We start from the raw sequence: 8,681 nt of genomic DNA, 5'->3' as shown, positions 1-8,681 counted from the left end.
TAACAGAAGACTAGAGATCTCCATAAGTCAATATCATAACAAGTATCTTAAAGTACATAGCAGTCAGTTTTGAAATCATTCAAATTTTTTGTTGCCTTTTCTTAAGTTCATCAATCAACTCTTCTCCGGTTAAACGAGTGTCGTCATTTTCATGGAATAGCAGTGCATTCTTGATAACAGTATTTCGGTGTCGGTTTATATCCGAGAGGATGATTTTGCATAAATACTTTGACCTCAACCATTTTAGCTGTCTTTGTTGTATATGGCCTTCCTTTTTGAGATTACACCCCCATGGTCTCTTCCCATCATATTTCTCCATGTGTCTCATAGCAAAAATACCACAATCTATTCCATTACTTGTTGTTCTCCATGTCATTTTTAATCTATTGATTGTTGCTACTTGGATTTGCTGAGTAATGGGGTGTTTGATTATTTTAAGATACATGCAAAAGACGTTTCTCTACACAAAATATAAAGCAATTTAAGTATTTTGACAATTTTTATAACAAGTATGTATGTTTTTTGGGTTAAAGGTATATATGTTTATCAGTATATCAGGAGTCTTTCCGTATCTTTCTTCAAATTTCTCTCTAATTTCTTTTGATTTGTCTTCTAAGCTTTTAAACTTTGCATCAACTGGTATTTCTTGATTTGCACTGTTGTCAAGTAATTCTATCACTCCTGTTTGAATATTGAAGGTAACCACAAAGAAATGATCGCGTTTTAGAATTGGCACGAGCACTATAGCAACCTCCTTGAGTGATAGAATTCCACTCCTTGCGATTTGTGTTTCGATGTTGTCTGAAAACACATCCAGTCTTTCTTTGTTTGTGTAACCCATTGACTCAGCATAATGGTCACTTGTCTGTATAATAATTAAAATGCAGATGATTAAAGCGTTTATTGTGCGTTTTCTAATAGTACAACAAAATAGATTAATTTGTACCAGCACAGTGCTTGTAGCAAAGAATCTGAACGGTGATGCTGCAGATTTTTTCTTTTCTTCATATTTCATACTTCAACGAATGCATCCATTGCATTGGTGGCTATATAAATGTCAGGACAGAAGCTTTCAAAGACCACCTTGAACGATTCTGTGTGAGCGGACTTGTAGACCTCCTCCCAAATGTTTTCAAGACAAAAAATATATACTCTGAAAGTATTTTTTTCATCTACTGTGACACTAGCGGATACGTCAACCTCTCTCAGAAGATATGGAGAGTTCAGTGTAATGAGGCTATCACTTGTTGTCAATCAGGTGTCAACTGTTAAACATAAAACAACTCACTTTAAATTTGACTTAAAATAATTGTAACTATAATTTAATACCTTCAACCCCTTTTGGTTTTTATTTATAATTAAATACCCTCTTTTAATGTCGCAAGCACTGTATTAACAACTTCATCAATATATGCGCATGAGACATTGTTTTCTTGACCTGCATCACATACATCATTTTTTACGACAGCCAAAGATGTAATATGTTCAACTGTGATTATAATTAAGCTGGTATATAATTAAGCTGGTACATATATGATATACCTTTCTAAGCAGCCACTGGACCACCAACACCAACATCTGAATCAACTGCATCACACAGATGTAATAAGTTTAAAATAACAGCATAAGTGTTTTAAGAGCGTTTTAATTATACTAATAATTAATTTAGCCCAAATACCTTTTAGAGCAGCCACTGGACCACCAACACCAACATCTGAATCTTGTGTTTTAAGGACCACATTATTAGTGAATCTGTTTTCCCATTCACAACATCTAGCAAAGATATTCTCATTTGATAGATGTCTATCCTTTCCTTGACGGACCAACTCGTTGATCTCGGAGAAAATTTTATCAAATTTCTTCAACTTGTTATCCATTGCCTTATTCCAAGACTGTAAAAAGAAAATATAGTTATTCTTAATTCAAAAACATTTTCAATTTATCCCAGCCAGTTTTAATGGAGTTAAATAATAGTCAAGCACGATAGGCATTTGCAAACTTAAAGGTGAATAATCGCTTACATAATCATCTAAATCTTGTTCAGCTGTTTGATCGGCATTATCTGTTTCAGATGCACTTTGACCATCTGTTTTTTAATTACATATAATGTTGTATTACATAAAATGCATGTAGAGATAAGAGATCTGAGAGTTTTTTAGAAGAAAATAACAAGTTTAATACCATGTTCTTGTTTTTCCTCAGGTGCAGTGTTTTCTTCAACTCCAGGCTTACCGGCATCACTAACCGTCACAGCAGCAGTAGCAGCAGCAGCCGCAACAGCAGTCTCATCAAGTCTCTTCCCCGCAGCACTAACTGTCACAACAGCAGTATCAGCAACAGCAGCATCAGCAGTCTCATCAAGTCCCTTCCCGGCAGCTAACGGTCACAGCAGTAGCAGCCACATCAATCCCTTTCCCGTCAACCCTAAACGTCACAGCAGCAGTAGCAGCAACCTCAGTAGCATCTTCTTCTAAGGGAGGACCATTAATCTCCAAGTATTTTTCCATCTTATTAAGAGTAGTTGTTGTTATGTAGTTGACTGCAGGCGTTGTGACGGGAGTCCCAAATGGACCATATTTTTCTGGTATTCATGTGTGTAAAGCATCACAAGGAAAGTGATCGGACCGTTGTATTGAACGTTGATACCTCTCCATTCTTCCTTTGTCATTTTCAAGTTTTCAATAACATAGATGCACCAGTCCATATTTGGAATATCCGAGGGTTTATCAATTGCGGCGATGAATCGTTGATTGACTGTTGTTGATTTTGTCACAAATCCTATACAGGTGTTGAACAACACAAGGAAATTAATCTTAAACAGTTCACCAACTCCTTGATCTGCGGCTAGTTTGTCTTTCACATTCTTTATACTTATTCTTGCATTTGTCGGGAATTGATTTTTGAACAAATCTGTAGTAACATCTTCCCCCAATGTTGGTCTACTCTTGCCTAAAACAGGAATCTTACCCATTGGTATCCCCAACACTTCATGTACTTTTTGTGGTGTTATCTTAATATCACCGCTCCCAATGTTCAATTCATTTAAACGGTTATTATAGTTCATGAGCAACAAATATCCCAATGTTGTGTGAGTTTGGGTTACTTGAAGTCTTAAGATTGACCCGAAACCCATTTCTTCTACACAAGTTTTTTGGGCAATGGTCATTGCCTTCACTACATCAACAATATTAATAGGTGCACACCTGTTCTTCAATTTTTTGTCTACAAATTCAACATAAGGTTGTCCCTTCTCGGCTGGCTTCTTTTCTTTAATTGCTCCCTTTTTCGGACGCTGAAAGTCCGGGCCAGAGGTGCTGTGTTCCACCTGTTTCCGCTTTGACAACAACCTGTCGATTTTTGTGTCAAGGTCTGAATCAGAGTCTGCTTCCACAACATGTTTTGTTTTCCCCACCGGAGCAACTTTTTTAGTCTTCCTTTTATCAGTCTTGTTTTTTTCGACAACTGAATCACATACATACAATAAAACACGGGGGTAGGGGATAACAACACGAATCACAAGGAAACAGAAAACTCTTATCAAACATCGCAATGATAAATTCTCATACCAAAGCCATAACACGCTAATCATACGCATATAACATGCTTTAATATTATACATAGATTTAAAAAAACAAGGATATGTATTACAACAACACGCTTATCAAACGCATTAATACATAAGAAGATTCAAACAAATGCTTACATTTTAAGATTAAGTAAACCTAAAACGCTAAAAAAATCATAAAGTAACACCTGTTCCATCTTCATTCAAAGACCTATCGTGCTTTTGCTTCGTCCTTTGTTCCGTTCCAGAAGTAGATGAGTTAGGGTTCTTCATTTTGGTTCTGTTCTAGAATAATTAAACCACTCGAGCTTGTGCTTGTGCTTCATAGTAGAATCGTCGACGGTTTTTAGGAATATTGAATTACGAGGTTGAATTTTGGGAATACTTATCGTCGTTCCAGAAGTAGACGAGTGACTTACGAGGGTAATTATTTGACCCTTTTAAAAGAAGGCGCGTGCTTTTAAATTTTAATCGTATGGTTAGTATTGTATAGTAGCAAAAAAATATATTACTAGTGGGTGGTGGTGGGTTCAGGTGGTCATGATGGTGGTGGACGGTGGCGGAGGTGTGGTGGTTCGTGGTGGCGGATGTGTGGTGGTGGGTGGTGGTGGTGGGCAGTGGGTGGAGATGGCGGTGGTGGGTGGTTGTGGTGGTGGTGGTGGGTGGGTGGTGGTGGTGGTGGGTAGTGGGTGGTGGTGGTAAATGGGTATAAATAAATGTATATATTTATATATAATATTAGTGGGTAGTGGTGGTGTGGTGGGTGGTTGTGGTGGGTGGTGGTGGAGTGTGGTTAGTGGTTGGTGCTGGGGGTCGTTGTGGCGATTGTGGGCGGTGGATGGTGGTAGTAGGTGGTGTGTAGTATGATTGCGGATATGTAATACATGACACAATGACGATGCAATCCCGTATAATGACCATGATGATAGGCCCAATTATGATGAGACAATGCTAATATAACTACCTGGGTTGGTGGTGGTTATCATATTGATGCTGCTAACCTATATGGTACGGTTTGCTTACGCCAACCCATACGATGGCGACTGTAGCTCGTACGACGAGCATGACGTCTATGATGATGATCACACATATATATGATGAGGACCAATTATATGTACCTATATGACAATACGCCACACAGGCGCGCGCGCGCACACACACACACACACATATATATATATATGTTGATGATGATGGTGACACCGATGTTTAATGACATGTAACCCGTATGATCGACGACGACCATGATAACGTATACGATGGTCATACTGATGGTAGCATGTACGACTGGTGATGTCGTTTGATGACGACAACAATTCATAAGATGGTGCCGACAGCGATCGCTAATATTGGGCGTTTTGTTTACGATAACCCATACGATGCTGACTACATCCCGTACATGGCAATCGGATGATGATGATGATGCTGATGATGATGATGATGATGATGATGATGTGTGACGATGATGACGACACTGATAGCGAGATATATGTTACACGTATGATCAACGCCGACTACGATAGCCTTTACAATGACCACATTGATTACCCGCACGTCTGATGATGATGTCGTTTCATGGTGACGGTGATCGATGATTATGATGATGATAACTATAACCACTATAATACATGATATTGATGATAACTTTATGATGTTGATCATCATCATAACACATATGGTGATGATGATAACCTAGAAGATGATAATAATACAAAACAACATATGATAATGATAACACTAGAATGTTATGAGCTTCTCTATTTCGAAGTTGTAAATCTTATCAAGAAAATCTTAGTAACGGTTTATAAAATTTTAATTTTATTTAAAAAATACGATTTATTAAACGAACTCAACTTTTAACGAAATTTAATACCGGAATGTTAGTAAAAAAAACTAAAAGTAAATGTTTTTATACTAATTTTAAAAAGTTATAAAACAAAAACCAAAATATATATATAATTAAATGTGTAGAAATAAATAAAACCAAAATTCAAAACCCTTTTAACTTCAAAACCCTAAATCGACTTCTACTTCACTTTACTGTAATTCGTAGCCATCGCTAATACTGGTAAGAACATAAAAATGACACGTCTCAATAATGGAGTTAAGTTCCTGGTAGATATCGACAGCGATTCCATGAGTTGGATGGTATGTTAATGTTATCTGGTTAATTTTTTTTATGAAACATTTTACAGTTTTGCAACATATACATTCTAAGAACATTTTTTGTGTTACTTATAGCTCATTCCTAAAGCTGTTCAACCAATGTTTGCTGACATGAAATCGAATACCGGTTGTTGTTTGATTTATGATCAAAGTGGTAGAACGTTTTTCGTTGTTATAATCAAAGTACTTGATGACTTTTATTTTGGAACCGGTTGGACTGAATTAATCAGAAAATGTTGAATAGAAGCTAGAACTTATGTTGTTTTTGAGCTTAAATCAAGATCTATGTTGAATATGTTTACTTTCAAAAGAAACGTAAATGATCAAGCCGGTACTATGATATGTATTCCAGTCAGGACCCGACACATACATTACTTGGTAAGTTTTAATTTCTGTTTTTAATGATTGTTTCCTAATTCAAATGTCTTTTAATTAACATGTTTAATAGGATTTCCCTGAGTGGTACGGGATTCAAGAATTTGGTGACAATTACATGAATTCGCTTTTCGAGCTTATTGCTCCAGATAGATATATGTTTAAAGTTTCATGTCTTTGGGATGGAATGGGTTGTAGGCTAGAGGATGGATGGATTGAGGTTTTTAAACAAACTAACTTAAAAGGTGGTTCGTTTGTTGTGTATGAAATCATATCAGATAAGACATTTCATATTAATGTCTTTCATGAAGATGGCATAGAATTTATCCTTCCTGGTCCAAATCAGCTGTTTCTAACTATCAATTAAGCAATCAAGGTAGTTCCTCCCAAAACCCAATTCATCTTGATGAGCAAAATGATGACTCTAAAATCGTCTTCCACGTGAACGTCACCAAGAAATTGGTAAATTGAATTTTTAAATTTCTTTTTTATTTACAAGTATATTTGAAATTTGCTTTTCACGGTGTCTTCCGCGTCATATTGCCACCAAGATTGATGCCTATGATGAAATGCCAATCACTTTGGTCAATCCCGAATGTCGTAAAAAAAATGAGACTTCATGGTGAACTATTGGACCTGAAATTCAGATATTGGTTACCAAAATGGAAAAATTTCAAGGTGGAAAATGAAATACAGATTGGTTATAAGTGCATATTTGAATATGACTTCAATGAAGCTACTTTGTTAGTTTCAAAAGTTGATTAGTGATTCGGTGATGTTTGGAACATTTGGGAAATATTTGGTGATGTGTTTGGTGAATTTTGGAGCATTTGTGATTCGGTTGGTTATTTGTATATGTATGGTTGTATTAATACACTTTTTAGTTTATTGTGTTGAATGTTGGTTGGTTAGCTTTTAAATGCTTTACTTTTATAGTTTCTTGTATCATCTATTTTGTTATTCACTCTTATTTTGTTTCATGGAATGTATTGTAATGGTGTCTTTTGTATGAAAACTTTTAATGAATGGTAATTATGGTTAAATCTAAAAATAGAAGAAAAAACACTTTGTTAAAAAACACTATTACGCTTGTAACACGCTAATGTACATAAACATATATAAATATCCTAATACGCAATACACGCTTATCCAACCATCTTCTGGCAAAGTGCCTATTTTCAACCACATGTTCTCTGCCGTAAAAACTATCCCAATAATCTATTGGTTCTTAATTAAAAGGGAGCAAAACTCAAAAAGCTCCAAAATATTGGCTCCAAATATTCAAAAACTCCAAATTACATTTAACACTCCAAAAATCAAATTACACTCCAAATTATTAAAAATTTTCCACTCCACAAATCAGACGACAGTGATTTATACTCCAAATTAAACTCCAAATTGTTAAAAAAACAATCGAAGATGAAGCTTACAGATGAAAGAATCGAAAGAAGAACATGTTTTGTACTCCGATGAGGAAGCCAACGACGACGATGACGCTCAATCAGACGACACTGAAGGCTACTCCAGCGAGGAAGCCAACGACGACGATGGTCAAGCATACGATGATATAGAGACGATGGTTATCTAACCCATCAACAGTTTTGCTACTACGAAAAAACCTACAAGGGGGTTGACGAGGTTACCTAAGCTGCGTACCCAATATGCAAACTCTGGTGGTGTCAAACTGGCAGTGAGGTTTGATAATTTGGGTAGGTTCACTGGCCAAAACAGATCAAAGTTTGCAAGTTTTTTAGGGGATGTTGTAAGGGAAATAGTTGGCTTGAGACATTTAAGTTGGAGGGAGGTCACAAAGGAGCTTAGAGATAAGCTGTGGGAACAAATAACGGTTATTCTTTATTTTTATTTGTGTATTTTATATTTTGAGATGTAATTTACCTTTACTGTATTATATTATGCAGAAATATTTTGAGATTGAGGCGTGTCGCAGGCCTTCTGTGATGAATCGCCTCGGACACCTTCTTCTGGATTTCAGAAGAAAAATGTATGCCAAATACATTATGCCGAACATCGGTAAACCTCTGAAGCTGAAGACGATACCCAAGGGACACAGGATGATGATCAGGCAAGAAGACTGGGATCTATTCGTGGAGTACACACAATCAGAGCAGTTTCAGGTATAAATCCTCTACTCTGCAAACGTAGATTGATCGACTATATATGGTTTATGTTTTTTGTTTAAATATAATGAAATGATTATAATGTGTGCTTGAAGAAAAAATCTGCTTCATCAAAGGGAGCTCGAGCAAAGAATGTTTTTGATCATCACATGGGACGAGGGGGTTATACCTACCTTCGAGAGAAACTGGTAATCACCATCAACTGCTTTCTCTCTAGTTCAATGATTTGTTGGTTATGTATCTAACGCATGACCGTCATCTGCTTTCTCTTGAATATTTTATAAGGTCAAAAAGAAGGAAATTGAACCGGATGAGATCCCCGGCCGTGCATTAATGTGGATGAAAGGAAGGGAGGACAAAGATGGTGCATACAAGAATGCTGTTGTCGAAGGCGTGGCAACCAAATTAGTATGTTTTAGTATTAAACTTTTTAAATC

Source organism: Bidens hawaiensis, unplaced genomic scaffold (assembly GCF_021521415.1).
Source record: "Bidens hawaiensis isolate Kalapana, Puna unplaced genomic scaffold, B.hawaiensis_p1.1 tig00003219_1, whole genome shotgun sequence".
Lineage (NCBI taxonomy): Eukaryota > Viridiplantae > Streptophyta > Magnoliopsida > Asterales > Asteraceae > Bidens > Bidens hawaiensis.
Note: the sequence above shows the minus strand (reverse complement) of the source record.